The following is a 20,200-nucleotide window of genomic DNA, read 5'->3' as shown; positions in this document are numbered from 1 at the left end:
TGTCGTTTAGTCTGGACTCCCTCGCCAACTGTTCCGCTTGCTCCTCCTTCCCTTTTATAACAGCATAGAAACCACAATTTTCCAACTAGTTTGAAGAATTATATCAGACTCAAGTGGATACTGGCACACCTGCTGCATTTGTTAGTTATATTTCGGATTTCCAGAACCTGCTGTATTTTACTTTCAATTCCAACTATCTTTGTCATATTTGGTTTTGTGATACCAGCCATTAGCAGCTTGTGGCTCGGGTAATTTGATACCACCAACTGAGTCCTAACAAGATATTGGCATAACGGTATTGCCACTACGCTCAAACTGATGGTCTGAGGCTAAGTGCTTAAATCCCGCAATGGCAGCTGGTGGAATTTAAATTTAACAAAAAAATCTGGAATCTAAAACGCTAATATCAGTATTGATAACCATGAAACTCTCATTGATTTTTGCAAACATTTATTTGATTCACTAATGTCTTTTAGGGAAGAAAATTTACAGTCCTTACCTGGTTTGGTCTGGTCTAGATGTGATTTTGACCAGCAGCATTGTGGTTGATTCAATCTGCCCTCTGATTTAGGAAGTCATTCAAGGCGAGGGAAAATAGGGATAGACAACAAGTGTTACCTGGGGGCTCTTATAGTGTAGTGGAAGTGACCCTACCTCTGGGGCTAGCAGGTCTGGGCTCAAATCCCACCAGCTCCAGAGGTATGTCAGGTTGGTTGAAAATAAAATACTGCCATTGTCAGTAACACCACATTCCATGAGAGAATAAAAAGTTCCTTAAACAAGATGTGGTTTATTGCATGATAGCAATCGGGTACAAGTTACATTCGTAAAAATAAACATCATCAGTAAGACTACATGAAGACGTATGTATATAGGTTTGCACTCCACGAGGTCATAAATTGTTTTGTCTTATCCCTCCACAAACCCGTACGATACCTCACAATGGGTGAACTTTAATATGGTGTCCAACATTAAACCTTTCAGAACTATGGTACAACAATCTGCAGCTCCAGCCTGGAAGATGCCCAACATGTAAAAGTTGATTGGCACAATCCCCTTTCCAGCCATTGGCAATGAGGCCATTGCTTTGCTCTGAGACTACAATTGTGGCTGCAGAAACTAGCAGGTAATATCTTTAACTGACATGCAGCCACTGCACATGGTATTCTGAGATGATGCTCAGCTAGAAGAATTGCTCCCTGAAAGTCTGAATTGTGGATAACGTCTTCTCATTTTCCTTTCTCACTCTCTTATCCCTCCATCAGCTCAACATTCGCTGCGTGGGTCTCTAATCATTTTTCAAATCATACGATATTCCAGGAGAATGCCTGCTAATGTTTGGGAGTAACTGGTCTCTGAAGAAGCCTTGAAGGTCAGCAAAATATCCTTCAGCACTTGTCACACTACTCCCTACATACTTTGTAAACTGAATCAACTGTGGAGAGCAGCGAATGCAAGCAGTAGAAATCAATCAGCAACTAAGCTGTACTAGTTGCTTATCCCTTTGAAGAGAACTGGTGAAGGGATCTTTCTGTTGTTGAATGTGTGTTGAATTGTGAATAATTAAGAAATGGTCGTGGCTGGAGCTTAGTGTTCCACTGATGTGGGTTGACATCTTAATCTGTTTGCTCTGTAGACTGCTAACAGACACTCCTTGTGGTGCCCTAGTAGAGGCAACAATATGCATTTACCCTAAAACGCTATACTATAACTCTACATTATTGAATCTTGTGACATTGTACTTGCAGAGTTATGTGCAGCTTTTGTCCCCTTACAAGGGGCAAGAGTATAATTTTGGCAGAGAGTGCAGTGGGATTCATCAGACTAATTCTCAGAATGCTGTGACTGTTTCATAAGGCGTGATTGAGCACTGTGTTATTTACAATTTAGAAGTATTAGATGTGATTTGATTAAAAATAACAGCATATTTTAAGAAAATAGTTGCAGAAGGGCTGTTTCCTGTCATTTTAAGTCTGACACGAGGAACATAGAACATAGAATATTACAGCACTGTACAAGTCCTTCAGCCCTTGATGTTGCGCCAATCTGTGGAGCAAATCTGAAGCCTATCTAACCTACACTATTGCATTTTCATCCATATATTTATCTAATGACCATTTAAGTGCCTTAAAGTTGGTGAGTCTACTACTGTTGCAGGCAGGGCAAAGGATTTCTTTACTTAGACATAGTCAGTCTTGGAATTGTCTACCCAGAGGGCTGTGGAAACACAGATTTTGAGATTGCTTGGAATAGAGATTGATAGAATTATGGATACAAATGACATCAAGGGGCTGAATAGCCTACTCTTGATCCTCTGCTGTCATACTGTCTGAAGGCCTAATGGTACTAATCATACCCAAAGAAAACAAGCATGAACAAGTTCAATTTCTCAAGTAATAGAAATATTTAAAATTAGTGATGATTGAAGTAACATACCTTTCAAACCCTTCAGTTGCTTGATTTGTTTTTGCTCATAAATGCTGATAAGTAATTTGCCCTTAAGTACATTCCACATGGACTCATATAAGATACTTATTGTCATCACAGATGCTGTTCACAGGCTTTTCCATTAAGCAGCAGCTCACATAAAAAAATTCTGACAATAGCTTTCATCTTAACTTAATAACTTGTGCAAAACAGACTGCTGGTATCAGTTGACATTGATATCTGCTCAGAGAGGCACAGGGACATAAGATTCCAGTTTCACTACTGACACTATTGACACTAACTACCGGCCAACAGAAATAGTTCTGCATTTGTGTGCTCATATGTATCTAAAGCCAACATTGATGTCCAAAACCAGGCCGTGCCATTCATGGATCTTTGTCCAAATGTGAAGATAGAATTATACCTCAGCTTGTGCTTGTGCAAAGGTGAAGGTAAAAATGAACTGCTTTCTCAAATTTGATTTGTTTTCATGATTTACATGACACAGATTAGATCAAAATTAAAATTGTTTTGCATTGATTTCAATTGTGTGGTGTATCAGGTATATAAGAATCTCGACTATATTGAAACAATTTGGAGTCACTTTATCTTGGATTGTTGTTATAGCTTTTTGTTTTATAATTAGGTCATATACCAAACGTGCTGGCGAATTAACTTGGTTATTCAACTGAGGAGAAGGGCATTATCATTCCAGTAATGATTTTGCTTTTCACAGGCTGTATACAATATTGATTCAGAGGTTATTCAGTTTCAAAAGACAGAGGAAAAACAGCCTATTTGTTAGGATAATGATCTGGTTTTCACATTGAAATTAGTTGCCAATTCGTTGACAGGAGCATTGGTCAATGCAACAGATGAAGGATTTGATTTTATGGTAAATCTTGAGTCTTGTACAAGTTGGAAATTGAAAGTAACCCTTTTGAAATCATTTTCAGAATTATTAATTCTTAGATGTGGGATTCAAAATTCCATTAGCTTGGTCCTGTAAGGGTTCAGAGCTGAAAATGTGTTGCTGGAAAAGCGCAGCAGGTCAGGCAAACTTTCCTCATTCCTGAAGAAGGGCTTATGCCCGAAACGTCAATTCTCCTGTTCCCTGGATGCTGCCTGACCTGCTGCGCTTTTCCAGCAACACATTTTCAGCTCTGATCTCCAGCATCTGCAGACCTCACTTTCTCCTGTAAGGGTTCACCCAATTTTACCTTTTCTTTGTTCTGGCAGATGTAGGGTTATTGAATTTTCAATCACTCATACTTATTATGCAGTATCACAAAACTTTAATATATCCTTTGCACTGAACAGTTTCATTAATGTGCGCTGAAATGTGGTTCCTTTTCTGTCTCTAAGACTAGTCAACATTCAACCCATAGGAACAAATCATGTATTCACACCTAAGCACCTAAAACAGTTGTTACAATATATATCCTACTGATCTCAGCCAAATCTATGTAATACAACCCATTGTGTTTAATCATTGCCTGTCTCAAAGTATACCAGTGTATAATGATTACTGCAGAATTAAAATAATTAAATGTTATATTTTACATATTATTGATGTTTGACTCCTATAGTTTCTACATAAACTAGCTTGACACCAGGACTTCTACTTTTAAATTACTGCTAATATTCAAGTAACGGTTAATCTCATGTGAAAGCCTAACTTGTCCCTTGACTTTTAATTAAAAAACTGCAAAATCTATGTACTTACCACCCAGTATCATTTTGTCCTTTTGTAAACCTACTGAAAAGAATCGTAAAACACTGTACCTTTGAAGGTAATTGTTCAGCTCCTTGTGTCTGTGCACATACCTTTGGCTCTATTTGCTCTATGTTTGGGTAAGGTTTGGCAGGAATAGTCTCCAATCTGTCAGCTCTGTGGTATCAAGTTGAGGGAAAAGGATGCATTTCAACCTCTCTAAAATGTCACTTGTGTAAAAGTCGAGTTTTAAGACTAACCTTTCGGCCAAAAGTAAAATGGGAGGAGGGGGCAGGTGGCGCAGAGGTAGATGGGGAATGAGTGTAGTATGACTTTTACCCAGGTATATAAGATAGAACTCAAAATTACAAACAAATGCAGTTGACCTGTGAGTTGTTGGGAAAAAAGTTAAGGTGTCAGATGGAAACCATTTCTCAAAATAATTGTATTTTTCTCTTTTGCAATGTTAAATCTTGTTTATATTACCAATGAATTGTTGTATTGCATGTCAATAGGATAATGGAAGGACAATCACTCACCAGTGATTACAAACTATTTACCTTTTGGATTTTAGAATACTACCAACTGTGTTTAAACAAGCTAAGAGATAAAGTTCTGTCATAAATTCCAATCATGAGTAGGACATTAGCTAATTCTTCCAATCCCATAAAAATACCTCAGTCACTGGTCAGTCCTGAGTTAATTCGTCTATCTGAAATGTTACAATTGATTTCAGTCCTTCAAAAATGAAAAGGGAGTAAAACAGAAACACATTGTCCAGTGTTACATTTAGTGAACTTTGCTACAAGCTGTGACGCTCAGCTTTCTCTTCCAGTCAAAAGGTCATGGTTTAAACCCTGCTATCTAGTCCTAACATGAGTACCTATGAAGTATCAAGACTGATAATTGCAGTGTTGAGAGAGCGTAACATTTTTACCACACCCTATAAGGCACGGTTTTGTCTTTTATGGCAGACAGAAATTCCATGGGAACACCATGGGAACATACATAAATCTGGGTGAGATGGTCTTAGGAGGTTTGGTACAAATGCAAGGGCCAAATAGCCTTTTCTGCACTGCAGGAATTCTATGATTCCATGAGTTGTCCCACTATGCAGCCTTTGAAAGGTTATCAGTTGCAATGGCCTCTTAGCATGGTGTTCGGCCGTCTGGGCTTCCTGGCTGACAGGATAGGCTAATGGCAGTCGTGAAGAGGCAGGGACAAGACTGGCAGCATTGGCATTCAGATATTCCTGCTCTGTGATGTTTATCATAGTACATAGGATTTCAGACATCATTTTTAACATATCAAATGTGTTCCTTTATTCAGTCTTGAAAAATACACTTAAGAGACACTGGAGAGTGTTTAACAGCTGTTAAACCACACTCCAGCAAGGAATCAGTGTTATAGGAAAAAATTGGAGTGGGGAGAAAATACTAATAGAAATAATAGATACATATACAATTAAACTAATTCCATTACAGTCTCTGGAATCCATTTGTAGTGGACGTGAACAGTAAAGTTTCCAAATGTGTCAAAATTAATTCATGCTTTGTTGGATATCATGATCAGGAATGTCAGTTGATCTGCAAATTTCTTTGATTAAATTATCTATAATTGCAGGAAATGAAAGTGAATTAGCCCTACCATGTCTCTATCAGGAATCATTTTTCTCCCTATGGTGTTAATCAAACGATGCATGTTTATCTTTCAGAGATTTTCATCTGCATCTGTAAGCAGTAATTTGTGGTTTGTCATCTCATGGTTTCACAATACGTATCTGACACGGGAAGTCAAGATGAGAAAAAAAACCTAACAAACAGCTACGTGAGTGGACTTTTAAAGATTTTGAAGAACTAAAACCAACAAACAGAACATCTGGTTACTTATCTTTTTTTGTGGGATGTGCTTTGTGCAATTGCAAATTGTGTTTATCTAATAACAATTACAAAATTTCAAAAGTGGAGAAGTAATTGGGATTGTTAAAGCTGCTTATACAAATCTCTATCCTTTCTCTTTTAGCTATGATGACAGTCATAACAGTCTTTTCCATAGCTACAGCAGGTACAGGCTACTCCAGATAAAAATCAAGGAAGGTTGCATGACTCCATTAAACAGGCTTACTTTCAACTGTGCCTGAAAGGTAATATAGTGAAATGCTGGGAAAGTTTGATGAGACATTCTGGGCTAATAATATATATATACTATGAGAATCCTCTCACATTGGCAGATCGCTGACAAAGATAGCATTTCTATTCACGTTGAGTTGATAAACTGCTTCAATCCAGCTATTTGTTCAGAGAAGCCACCAGGATAATTGCATTGCTGTTGAAAGAAGGTTCAAAAGGTCATTGCACGATAATATCCCAGCGATGTGGAGAAGAGCAAGGCAGTTATTCATCAGCATTCTATTGTTTCACTACTTTTCTGCATATGAGAGCCCATTTATACATGAAAGTGAATGTTGAAGAAAACTGCCACTTAATGAGGTGTTATTTGGGCATAGATAAAAGCTAGAGACCAGAATAGAAATGTTAGCTAATGCCTTGATTCTTTCTGGTTATTGGTGCAGGTTCTGACTTATGATTACATTGGTATTGTATTGATCTGACTATTCACATTGGGTGCTTTATCTTTTGTTGAAATGTGGAATGTCTATGCATACAACAAGGACTATCCTTCAAAGGTACCTACCTATTTCTGAGGAGCTTTGGACATCTCAAGATGATGAAAGTTGTTGCATTATTATATGTTCTTTCTTTCTTTGTTCTTGCGAACATTTGTAAAGTTTGGAAAAGTGACGCTATTTCTTACACAAAAATGAAGAGTAATGAGCAAGTGTGCTATCTATGACAACTTGTCTTTTTTCAGAAGACTTTTCAGACACCTGAAGAGTTGCATTTATAATGATTAACATACTTAAACTTCACAATGTCATAGCATGTAAAGATTTTTGTCGAAAGTGTGGTACTGAAAAGGCAGCATCCAAGGAGCAGGAAAATTAACATTTTGGGTAAAAGCCCTTCATCAGGAATGAGGCTGGGAGCCTCGGGGGTGGAGAGATAAATGGGAGGGGGTGGGGCTGGGGGGGAAGGTAGCTGAGAGTGCGATAGGTGGATGGAGGTGGGGGTAAAGGCGATAGGTTGGAGGGGAGGGTGGAGCGGATGGGTGGGAAGGAAGATGGACAGATAGAATGGGTCATGAGGGCAGTGCTGAGCTGGAAGATTGGAACTGGTTTAAGGTGGGGGGATGGGAAATGAGGAAACTGGTGAAATCCACATTGATGTTATGGGGTTAGAAGGTCCCAAGGCAAAAATGAGGCTTTCTTCCTCCAGGTGTCAGGTGGTGAGGGAGCGGCGATGGAGGAGGCCCAGGACCTGCATGTTTTCGGCAGAGTGAGAGGGAGAGTTGAAGTGTTCAGCCACGGGGTGGTGGGGTTGGTTTGTGCAGGGATCCTGGAGATGTTCTCTGAAGCGCTTTGCGAGTAGGCATCCTGTCTCCCCAGTGTAGAGGAGACCGCGTTAGGAGCAACGGATATAGTAAATGACGTGTGGAAGTGCAGATGAAACTTTGATGGATGTGGAAGACTCCTTTGGGGCCTTTGAAGGAAGTGAGAGAGGAGGTGTGGGCACTAGTTTTGCAATTCCTGCAGTGGCAGGGGAAGATCCCGGACGTGGAGGGTGGGTTGTGGGGGCCTTGGACCTGATGAGGTAGTTGCGGAGGGAATGGTCTTTGTGGAAAGCGGTTGGGGTGGGGAAGGAAATATATCTCTGGTGGTGAGGTCTGTTTGTAGTTGGCAGAAATGGCAGAGTATGATGCGATATATATGAAGGTTGGTGGGGCTGGAAGGTGAAGACGGGGGCATTCTGTCCTTGTTGCAGTTGGAGGGGTGGAGTTTGAGGGTGGAGGTGCAACATCAACCAAGTGGGAGGTGAAATTGCAGTCTTTAAAGAAGGAGGCCGTATGGTGTGTTCTGTGGTAGAACTGGTCTTCCTGGGAGCAGATGCGGCGGAGGTGGAGGATTTGGGAATAAGGATAGCACTTTTACAGGAGACAGAGTAGGAGGAGGTGTAATCCAGGTAGTTGTGGGAGTCGGTGGGTTTGTAGAAAATGTCAATGTTGAGTCGGTCGCCGTTGATGGAGATGGAGAGGTCCAGGAATGGGAGAGAGTTGTCTGAGATGGTCCAGGTAAATTTAAGGTTGGAATAGAATGTATTGGTGAATTTGATAAACTGTTCAACCTCTTCATGGGAGCACGAGGTAGCGCCGATGCAGTCATCAATGTAAAGGAGGAAAAGGTGGGGCATGGTGCCGGTGTAACTGTGGAAGATAGACTGTTCCACGTAGCCAACAAAGACACAAGCATAGCTGGTTCCATGCGGGTGTCCATGGCTATCCCTTTCATCTGGAGGAAGTGGGAGGATTCAAAGGAGAAATTATTGAGAGTGAGGACCAGTTCAGCCAAGCTTATGAGAGTTTCAGTGGAAGGATACTGGTTGGGACATCAGGAGAGGAAGAAACAGAGGGCTTGGAGGCCCTGGTCATGGTGGATGGAGATGTACAGGGACTGGATATCCATGGTGAAGATGAGGCGCTGGGTCCCAGGGAAACTAAAGTCTTGGAGGAGGTGGAGAGCATGAGTGGTGTCCTGAACGTATGTGGAGAGTTCCTAGACCTGGGGGATAGAATAGTATCGAGGTATGTGGAGATGAGTTTGGTTGGGGCAGGAGCAGGCTGAGACAACGGGTCGGCTGGGGCAGTCAGACTTATGGATCTTGCATAGGAGGTCGAACCGGGCAGTGCGGGGTTCCTGAACTATGAGGTTGGAAGCTGTGGGTGGGAGATCCCCTGACTTAATAAAGTTGTGTATGGTCTGGGAGATGATGGTTTGGTGATAGGAGGTGAGGTCGTGGTCGAGGGGTGGTAGGAAAAGGTGACTTCAAGTTGGCGCCTGGCTTCAGCAGTGTAGAGGTCATTGCGCAAAACTACCAGTGCATCCCCCTTGTCCTCTGGTTTGATGGTGAGGTTGAGGTTGGAGCGGAGGGAGTGGAGGGCTGCGCGTTGTGAGGGTGAGAGGTTGGAGTGGGTGATAGGAGTGGACAGGTTGAGGTGGTCAATGTCCCGGCGACATTTGGAAATAAAGAGATTGAGGGCGGGTAACAGACAGGCACGGGATGTTGGAGGTGTGGATGGTGTGTGTTGGAGGTGGGCGAAGGGATCCTCAGAAGGTGGGCGGGAGTCTGGATGGAAAAAGTACGTTCGGAGGCGGAGGCGGCGGAAGAAGTGTTTGATGTCACAACGTGCGTTGAATTCATTGATCTGGGAGTAGAGAGGGATGACGGTAAGGCCTTTCCTGAGGAGTGATCGTTTGTCCTCAGTGAACTGGGAGGTCTGGGGAGCTGGTGGAAACTCGGCAGGGCTGGGAGCTAGGACATTGTTTTGGGCTGGAGCTGAGACTTGGGGAGGACACTGTAACTGGAGTGGGTGTGGAAGTGGGGGGAACAGGGGTGACATCATTAATGGAAGTGACACACAGCCTGGGCATCAGGGGGGCGGAGGTGGTGACTGTGGGATCCACAGGGGGCTTGTTGGCGATGTTCAGGTGAGTGGCATCAGTGGGGGCGGAAGTGGTTGTGATGATGGTGGCTGCAGAAGTGCAAAAGTCATAACACATAGCGTAGGTGATGAACGTTTATAAAAGATGTAAAGACTTTTGCAACATTCAGAGTGAACTAATATTGAATCACCAAATCTTTATTGTAGACTAGCCTAAAGCATAAGGAAAGTGATTTAAAATCCCCATCAGGGCCCAACCAAAAAGCACCTAACTGCAATTGCAAGGTGAAACACATTTTGAATTGGAAATTTCAAAGAGTTCCATTTAATATCCGAATATAAATTCCATTGTAGTTTAGTACTTGATGAGAAGCACAAATGTTATCTTTATGCACACTTAGCATCGAATTGCTGAAATCATGAGCTTTTTCTGTTCTCTACAAGGAATTGAGATATTTTTCTGGCATTTAATCTTCAGATTTATGAGAACCTCAGGTACAAATCCAAATTCGTTGGGAAGACATCCAATTTGAAAATCTAAATGACCCTATCTCAACAAGATCAAAATGAATGGTGTAGGTTCTGCCATGTACATCTTGCTCTTGAAGAGGGACTGTAGAAATTCTAACCTCAAATGATTAGAAGATTTCTGTTTTTATAAAATTACTGCCAAAAGTAAACATCTCTACAGATTCTACTCTATACAGTTATGCATTCACGTTGCAATTATCTGCTCAGGTACAGATCATACTTAATGGAATTATGATATTAATAGCCCTTTCCTCTCTTCTGCAACGGTTATACTTTGTTCTTTATAAAAATAATATGTTTGCTATCAGAATTGTTTTATAAAAATTGCATTAAAGGAAATAAGCTATCTGAGCACGGACTTGCGTTATCTGCTTCTAAATTATATTGAAATATGGTTGAACCTTATTACTGTAACTCATTAAAACTATTGATCAAAGGAGTCGGGTGAAAGAGAGGGCAAGAAGAATTGGGAAGCATTGAGAGAGATTATGCTTTTTTTTGTTATACAGCTCCAACTTGTACCTCATATGAAGACCAAAAGGAACAGGACCACCAACACCAGCAGAACACTAGTATCAGCTGCATTCTCCTGAGCCAAATGCCACTTTAAGGGGCAAAGGAGAGGAACTCGAGATCCGGTACAAAGAAGGTGAGGCCTCCAACACAGTATCTGGGGTAAAGGATCAACTCACTTAATATTGAGAAGCTCCAAAGCCTCAGGAGGTACAGACTCTCACAGTAGATCACTGCTGACATCTGCAGCCTCCTGCAGCAAGACCTACTCCGTGTGGAGCAGCTGGGTATGCACTGCCAGTGCCCTCTGAGATGCCTGCAATTGGAGGCCAACCTCACAGGGCTCTGGCTCTTCTCAATAATAGTGGTCTCCTTTTCCTTCAGAAGAAAAGTAGAGACATGTAATTATTAGAAATGGTCTGTGGGGAGAGGAAGGAAGGACACCGCTGTGAAGGTGACTTTAAGGCATGAGTGTAAATGAAGACATTGTGTGAGGGAAAGCATGATTGCCAATTGTTGAAATAGGGATGGGAGGTGTCTCATGTCGAGTTGCAAGGTGTGTTATTCTGAGGAATGCTGCATAGGAGGATGGTGGAAGAGTTAGAATGTGAGGATTATCCATCAAAGGTGTTGGTTCATTCATCCTTCCCAACCTCCTGCGATCCTTGATCCTTGTGATATGCTGTTTCCAGGTTGTGGGAGAGGGAGGTGGGGAGACATGTGATACTTCCATCAGTGCCTTTCGTTGAAGATGTTATCCCCTTCCTCCAATCCTTGAGAAAGATCGACTCAGTCCAGCCCCTCAGGTCGCACAGCAGGACTTTAGGAAGCCCTCCCAGCTCTCTTCTTCATTACTGTGGTTACCTCAAACAAAACATGTATAGATCAGTGTTCTGACAATGCCGGCATCATTAAAATCCTCCTCTGACAAATCCAGTTTGTCATTGCCCCCACTCAACTCCCCCTCCCACCCTAGCCACCACCACACCCCAACGTACTCCTTTCCAGAATGGACGGGGATCTCCAAGATGGGATGCAATCACTGTGGTCAGCAAAGCCCACAGAAGATTCTAACAGTTTCCCAACTCAGTAATGGTTTCACCATTTAGCCAGGAATTATCAGTTGAAAATTCTGACTAGATGGAAGCAAGGATCAATTTCAAGAGAATGAATAAAGAAATGATATGAAAGTAAGAATTTGTTTGAAAAATCTTACAAGAATTAATGCACAGAAGAATTAGACTCCAAAGTTTCGATTGTTACTTTTTGAGTTGAGCATTTTAAGCTGCATTGTAGGCATGTTAATCTCTTCTCTCTGTGATAACCTCAACAGGAAATTAACATGTAAATATGGCAATTTATTCAAATTTGCAGGGAGCTGGAGGACAAGTTATTGTTTTTGTAAGATTAATGGGTAGTAAGGTAAACCATCCAAAAGTTGTGGCAGTGTATAATTTATGGCATAGCTCTTTCTGTGCACAAGTTGCTGGATGAATAACACAACAAGAATAATGAGCACCATGAAACTCACCATTATTTTGCCACAATGCTTGCAGAATATTTTTGAACTCTTCACTATTGATTCACAATTATCTTTCTGATAATGAGGTTTTGGAATATGGCAAATTGACAAATTAGAAAATTAGTCCCATTAAACTGCAAATTTGACAAATACACAGATGTTAAGATAAAATGACATCTGGCAATGTTGGCTATGGAAAGATAACTGCAGTCAGTGACCCAGAAGGAATTTTGAAATTAATTGTACATTTCCTCCAAATGTTGATGGTCATTAAAAAAAAACACAGAATTAAACTGGTAATAAAAACGGTAATAGATGTGGCTTTCATATTGCCATGACCTTGGTTTTGCACTGTATAATATAGAGATGGGAAAACATGGTTTAAAATCTTTATAGGTTTTCACATGATTAAGGAGAATCCCAAGCTTTTTAAATATATGTATGTAAAAAGCAAGAGGGTAGCCAGGGAATAGGTTGGCCCATTCAAGGACAAAGGAGGGAATGTATGTGTGGAGCCAGAAGAGGTAGGTGAGGTCTTGGACGAATAATTTTTATTAGTATTCACCAAACAGAAGGACTTGGTGGAGGATGATCTCAGGAAGGGAATGTCAAATTTCTAAGCCAAGTTGCTATTAAAAAGGAAGAAGTGTGGTGTATCTTAAAAAGTACTAAGATAGATAAGTCCCATGTCCTGATGGGATCTATCCCAGAATATGGAGGGAGGCAAGAGAACAAATTGCTGGAGCATTAACAGACATCTTTGTATCCTCTTTGGCCACACGTGAGGTCCCAGAGGCCTGGAGAATAGAACATAGAAGAATACAGCGCAGTACAGGCCCTTTGGCCCTCGATGTTGCGCCGATCCAAGCCCACCTAACCTATACTAACCCACTATCCTCCATATACCTATCCAATGCCCGCTTAAATGCCCATAAAGAGGGAGAGTCCACCACTGCTGCTGGCAGGGCATTCCATGAACTTACGACTCGCTGAGTGAAGAACCTACCCCTAACTTCAGTCCTATATCTACCCCCCCTTAATTTAAAGCTATGCCCCCTTGTAATACCCGACTCCATACGCGGGAAAAGGTTCACACTGTCAACCCTATCTAACCCCCTAATCATCTTGTACACCTCAATCAAGTCACCCCTAAACCTTCTTTTCTCTAATGAAAACAGCCCCAAGTGTCTCAATCTTTCCTCATACGATCTTCCTACCATACCAGGCAACATCCTGGTAAACCTCCTCTGCACCCGTTCCAGTGCCACCACATCCTTCCTATAGTATGGCGACCAAAACTGCACACAATATTCCAGATGCGGCCGCACCAGAATCTTATACAACTGCATCATGACCTCAGGACTCCGGAACTCAATTCCTCTACCAATAAAAGCCAGTACGCCATATGCCTTCCTCACCGCACTATCTACCTGGGTGGCAACTTTCAGAGATCTGTGTACATGGACACCAAGATCCCTCTGCTCATCCACACTACCAAGTATCCGACCATTAACCCAGTACCCCATCTTTTTGTTATTCTTCCCAAAGTGAAACACCTCGCACTTAGCTACATTGAATTCCATCTGCCACCTTTCTGCCCAGCTCTGCAGCTTCTCTATATCCTGCTGTAACCTACCACATCCTTCCTCACTGACCTCAGGACTCCGGAACTCAATTCCTCTACCAATAAAAGCCAGTACGCCATATGCCTTCCTCACCGCACTATTTACCTGGGTGGCAACTTTCAGAGATCTGTGTACATGGACACCAAGATCCCTCTGCTCATCCACACTACCAAGTATCCGATCATTAGCCCAGTACCCCATCTTTTTGTTATTCTTCCCAAAGTGAATCACCTCACACTTAGCTACATTGTATTCCATTTGCCACCTTTCTGCCCAGCTCTGCAGCTTCTCTATATCCTGCTGTAACCTGCCACATGCTTCCTCACTGTCAACAACTCCTCCGACTTTTGTGTCATCCGCAAACTTGCTCACCCAACCTTCTAACCCCTCTTCCAGGTCATTTATAAAAATGACAAACAGCAATGGTCCCAAAACAGATCCTTGCGGAACACCGCTAGTGACGGCACTCCATGAAGAAACTTTGCCATCAACTACTACCCTCTGTCTTCTTCCATCCAGCCAATTCCTAATCCAAACCTCCAACTCACCCTCAATGCCATATCTCCGTATTTTCTGCAGTAGCCTACCATGGGGGACCTTATCGAACGCCTTACTAAAATCCATATATACCACGTCTACCGCTTTCCCCTCATCAACCTCCTTTGTCACCTTTTCAAAGAATTCAATAAGGTTTGTGAGGCACGACTTGCCCTTCACAAAACCATGCTGACTATCCTTGATCACATTATTCCTATCCAGATGTGCATAAATCCTATCCCTTACAATTCTCTCTAAGACTTTGCCCACAACAGAAGTGAGACTCACCGGCCTATAGTTACTAGGGTTATCCCTACTCCCCTTTTTGAACAAGGGAACCACATTTGCTATCCTCCAGTCTTCTGGGACTACTCCTGTAGACAAAGAGGACATAAAAATCAAGGCCAATGGCTCTGCAATCTCCTCCCTTGCTTCCCAGAGAATCCTAGGATAAATGCCATCAGGCTCAGGGGACTTATCTATTTTCACCTTTTCCAGGATTTCCAACACCTCTTCTCTACATACCTCAAAGCCATCCATTCTACTGGTTTGTGACTCAGTATTCACATCGACGACAATGCCCTGTTCCTGAGTAAATACTGAAGAAAAGTATTCATTCAGTGTCTCCCCAATCTCTTCCGCCTCCACACGCAACTTCCCCCTACTATCCTTGACTGGACCTATTCCTACCCTAGTCATTCTTTTATTCCTAACATACCTATAGAAAGCCTTAGGGTTTTCCCTAATCCTATCTACTAAGGACCTTTCATGTCCCCTCCTTGCTGCTTTTAGCTCTCTCTTCAGGTCCTTCCTGCCTACCCTTTCACTCTCAATCGCCCCAATTGGACCTTCACGTCTCATCTTGAGGTAGGCCGCCCTCTTCCATTTAACAAGGGATTCCAATTCCTTATTAAACCACGGCTCCCTCGCACGACCCTTTCCTACTTGCCTGACAGGTACATAATTATCAAGGACACTCAATAGTTGCCCCTTGAACAAGTTCCACATATCATTTACACTCTTGCCTTGGAGTCTACTTTTCCAAGCCACACATCCTAAGTCATGCCTCACCGCATCATAATTTCCCTTACCCCAGCTATAATTCTTGCCCTGTAGTACACACTTATCCCTCTCCATCATGAGTGTAAAAATCACCGAATTATGGTCACTATCCCCAAAGTGCTCACCTACCTCTAATTCTTACACCTGGCCTGGTTCGTTACCCAGAACCAAATCCAGTATGGCCTCACCTCTTGTTGGCCTGTCTACATATTGTGTCAGGAAACTCTCCTGCACACATTGAACAAACACTGACCCATCTAACGAACTTGAGCTATAGCTTTCCCAATCAATATCAGGAAAGTTAAAGTCCCCCATAACAACCACCCTATTACTGTCACTCATCTCCTGCATCACCTTCCCTATCCTTTCTTCAATGATTCTAGGACTATTAGGAGGCCTGTAAAAAAACTCCTAACAGGGTGAGCTCACCTTTCCTATTCCTAATCTCAGCCCAAACTACCTCAGATGGCAAGTCCTCATTCATCGTCCTTTCCACCACTGTAATATTATCTTTGACAAGCAATGCCACACCTCCCCCTCTTTTACCTCCACCTCTGACCCTACTAAAACATTTAAACCCTGGGACCTGCAACAGCCAATCCTGTCCCTGTTCTACCCATGTCTCCGTAATAGCCACAACATCGAAGTCCCAGGTACCACCCCACGCTGCAAGTTCACCTACCTTATTTCGTATACTTCTTGCATTGAAGTATACACACTTCAAGCCACTTTCCTGTTTACAGACACCCTCCTTGGAAATTGATGCCATGTTCCTAACCTCCCTACACTCCAGGCCCTGCACCCTGAAGCTACAATCTGGGTTCCCATGCTAATGTTGTCTCATTGTTTAAAAAAAGGAAAACAGGGATAATCCAGGAAATTACAGGCCCGTGAATCTCACAGCAGTGGTCAGGAAATTATTGGAAAAGCTTCTCAGGGACAAGATCTATAAGCATTTAGAAGCAAATTGTGATAAATAGCATAGTCTTTTTACGGGGGAGGTAGTGCCTCACTAACTTGATCGAGTTTTTTGAGGAGGTGATGAAGATGATTGATGAGGGAAAAGTGGTTGATGATGTCTACATGGACTTTAGTAAAGCTTTTGATAAGGTCCCTTATGGCAGACTGGTACAAAAGGTGAAGTCACATGGTATTGGGTGAGTAGGCAAGATGGATACAAAACTGGTTTAGTCATGAATTTGGAGGAAAATGTAACCAATCTAATTAGTAAGTTTGCAGATGATACAAAGATTGGTGGAGTTGTGGATAATAAGGAGGATTGTCAGAGGATACAACAGGATACAGATCAGTTGGAGGCATGGGTGGAAAAATGGCAGATGGAGTTTAATCAGGACAAATGTGAGATGATGCATTTTGGATGGTCACGCACAGGTGAAAATTATGCAGTGAATGGTAGAACCCTTAAAAGTATTGATTTGCAGAGAGATCTGGGTGTGCAGGTCCACAGATCACTGAAGATACCAGCGAAGGTAGATAATGTAGTAAAAAAAGGCCTATGCCATGCTTGTCTTAATTGAAAGGGGCATTGAGTATATGGATAGACAAGTTGTGCTGCAGTTTTATAGAACGTTAGTTAGGCCACACTTAGAATATTGCATGTAGTTCTGGTCACCACACGACCAGAAGGATGTGGATGGTTTGGAAAGGAGACATGAAAAGTTTACCAGGATGTTGCCTGGTATGGGGGATTTAGCAGTGAAGAAAGGTTGGGTAGACTGGGCTTGTTTTCACTGAATGTAGGAGATTGAGGGACGACCTGATAGAAGTTTATAAGATTGTGAATGGCATAGAGAGAGTGGAAGGTATGAGGCTTTTTTCCAGGATGGAGGGGCCAATTACTAAGGGATACAGGTTCAAGGTGTGAGGAGGGGAAGTTTAAAAGAAATGTGCAAGGCAAGTCTTTCACACAAAAGGTAGTGAGTGCCTGAAACATATTGCCAGAGGAGGTGGTGAAAGCAGACACAATAGCAGCATTTTAGAAGTACCCAGGCAAATACACAAATGGGAAGCAAATAGAGGGATATGGATCTTGTAAGTGAAGACAGTTTTAATATGTAAGAGCAAAATGTGTCAGTGCAGGCTTGGAGGCCTGAAAGATCTGTTCCTGTGCTGTATTATCTTTGTTCTTTGTTGTATTACAACATTTTGCATGGGAAAAGATAAAAACGGTGTACTGAATTTTCATTCAGAATGGGTGTATTTACATAGAAGGACAATGCCAGCTCTGTTAGGATGATTGTTTAGAATGTGTTAAAGTTTGATCAATTATTGACACTTACTGTACTTAGATTATGTTTACTCCCCTTCAGTCCTTTCAAAGTAGGGAAGTGATCGCAGCTGATGTTAATAGTGAACAAGTCAGAACCCAGACAGAAATCTAGCTAGCTGGATCCTATTTTTTGCTTTTAATGAGGTGGTCTTTCACCGAAACACAAGCACAGAATGCTGCAGATTTTGTTTTAGCAACAAAATGAAAGTTTGTTGTGCACAAATTATAAATAAAACGTAATAAGCCAAAATGTTTCCATATTACACAAATTAATTTAAAAAACTGTAAATACAATCCAATCAATCCCAAAATATCCTTTACGGTACTCATACCAGAGAAAATTCCCCTTCTCTTTGACATCTATTGAATACAAGAGTCAGGACGTCATGTTGCAGCATTATTAGACTTTGATTGGCCACACTTAGAATATTGCGTTCAATTATGGATGCCACATTACAGGAAGGATGTGGAGGCTCTGGAGAGGCTGCAGAAGAGGTTTAGCAGGGTGCTGCCTGGATTAGAGAGTATTAGCTAAAAGGAGAGGCTAGAAAACTCTGGTTATTTTCTCTGGAGTGGTGGAGACTGAGGGATATCTTGATTGAAGTCTATAAAATTATGACATGCCTAGATGGAGTTGATGGTCAGGATCATTTTCTCAGAGTTGAAATGGCTAATACTAGGGGACATGCACTTAAGGTGAGGGAGAAAGTTTAAAGGAGATGTGAAGAACAGATTTTTTACACAAAGAGTGGTGGGAGTGTGGAATGTGCTGTGGTGGAGGCAGATGCAATAGTGGCATTTAAGGGACTTTTAGATAAGCAGATGAATATGCAAGGAATGGAGGGATATGGACCATAGGCAGGCAGAAGGGATTAGTTTAATTTGGCTTCATATTCAGCACAACATCATGGGCTCAAGGGCCCATTCCTGTCCTGTACATTTTTATGTTCTATGTTCTATCTATTTGCTTTAATTTAATTGTAACTTCAATTGCAAACAGGAGAATCTGGTAGCCTCCTGTGTGAACCTTCATGTTAATGTGCTTATATTTTCTCAGCTTCAGGGTTTTAACCAAACACTTCTGGCTTAGACTTTCAAACTAAGCCCTTATACTGAGGTAACCTATTTCGTGAAATTCTAAATCATTTCCTTTCATCAGGAGCAACTGGTTTGCACATCTCACTTTAGCGAAGACTATTTCAAAACTACCAAATAAAACTCAAAAAGGTTTTCTTTAAGCTTTGGGTTTTTTCGTAATCAAAAGGAAAAGAATCTTCAAACTTCTAAACTGATTTCTCGGACCTTTGAGTATAAGAGTTGGGATGTCATGCTTTCTGCCAATATTCGCCTTTCTCCTGCAATGTTTCTACAAAATATCCACAGGGAATTGTCCCAAACTCCTAGCCAACAATCAGTCCTCAAGTAACACAACTAGAAGAAATTATGACACTGCTTTAAACCACTCAAAACACTCCAATTGCACAGTTAGAACAAGTTTTAAGGGTAAAATGTCCCTAAAAGCTTGTGGACCCCATTATTTGTCTCAAATATATGTTAGAAGTTTGCGTTATTTTAGAAACAGTCATTCAACGTGAATTTCACACAATGGCCATTGGATAGTGGGTGTGCTTTTGAACATGGAAGACTAATCATGGCCTTTCTAGCTAGAAAGCAGCATCCAAATGGCATAATAGTTCAAAGGAAAATAATTTAAAAATGGAAGTTCACGAGTTTTAAAATATTAGTGGCCTTTTCAGCCAAGCATTAAAATCACAAAATGAACTCTGCATCTGGAGTTGTTTATGGATTCTATGGGCTGCTGCCTAAATGACATGAATTGTAGTTACTGAATACAGAAGTTTAGTTTTTTTTGATCACTTGTTCAGACAAGTTTGAAGCATCTTCAAAGCAGATAGGGCTTGAATCCAGTCCATCTGGTCCAGAGGTAGGGACGCTACCACTATATCATAACAGTCTACTAAACTGTCTCTGAATTATTCATCTGGTCCATATTTTTTGGAGAGTTCTTAGCTCTTTAGCTATTGATCCTGATATTCTAAGTCTGTGAGGACCTTTGTCCCCATTTGCTAAGCAATTCTTAATGGCTTGTCTATCTGCATTGGACACACCTGAAGCTATAAACAATAACTTTGTACATTGTTTAAATATGTTAAATTTTCTTTGAAAATCTCTGATGTCCCGATTAAAATTAGGACATTTTATGCAGTTTCAGACAATCTACTTTCAACATTCCTTTGTTTGCATTGATCCGGCACGCACCCTGAGTGCTTTACTTTCTCAAGTGAGTTAAACTGGGCACTCAATTAGGACTTATCTGCTTACCAGCAAGTTACATTTTCACCACTGTCGGACACAGAGACAAATGGAGACATCACAGGTTGTCTCATGCACTTCAGCCTGAT

The 20,200-nt window shown here is 41.6% G+C and overlaps 1 long non-coding RNA gene across 1 annotated transcript; it reads left to right on the top strand.

The window, feature by feature from the left end:
• The first annotated feature begins 1,292 nt into the window (after window positions 1-1,292).
• LOC122560057 lies at window positions 1,293-10,995 on the top strand. The gene is made up of 3 exons (XR_006314629.1): window positions 1,293-1,372; window positions 5,856-5,968; window positions 10,738-10,995. It is a non-coding gene; the product is annotated as an uncharacterized LOC122560057 (long non-coding RNA).
• Window positions 10,996-20,200: the final 9,205 nt, after the last annotated feature.

The sequence above is a fragment of the Chiloscyllium plagiosum genome, chromosome 20 (assembly GCF_004010195.1).
Source record: "Chiloscyllium plagiosum isolate BGI_BamShark_2017 chromosome 20, ASM401019v2, whole genome shotgun sequence".
NCBI lineage: Eukaryota > Metazoa > Chordata > Chondrichthyes > Orectolobiformes > Hemiscylliidae > Chiloscyllium > Chiloscyllium plagiosum.
The sequence above is the reverse complement of the archived record's forward strand: the minus strand, read 5'-3'. Positions and strand labels throughout refer to the sequence as shown.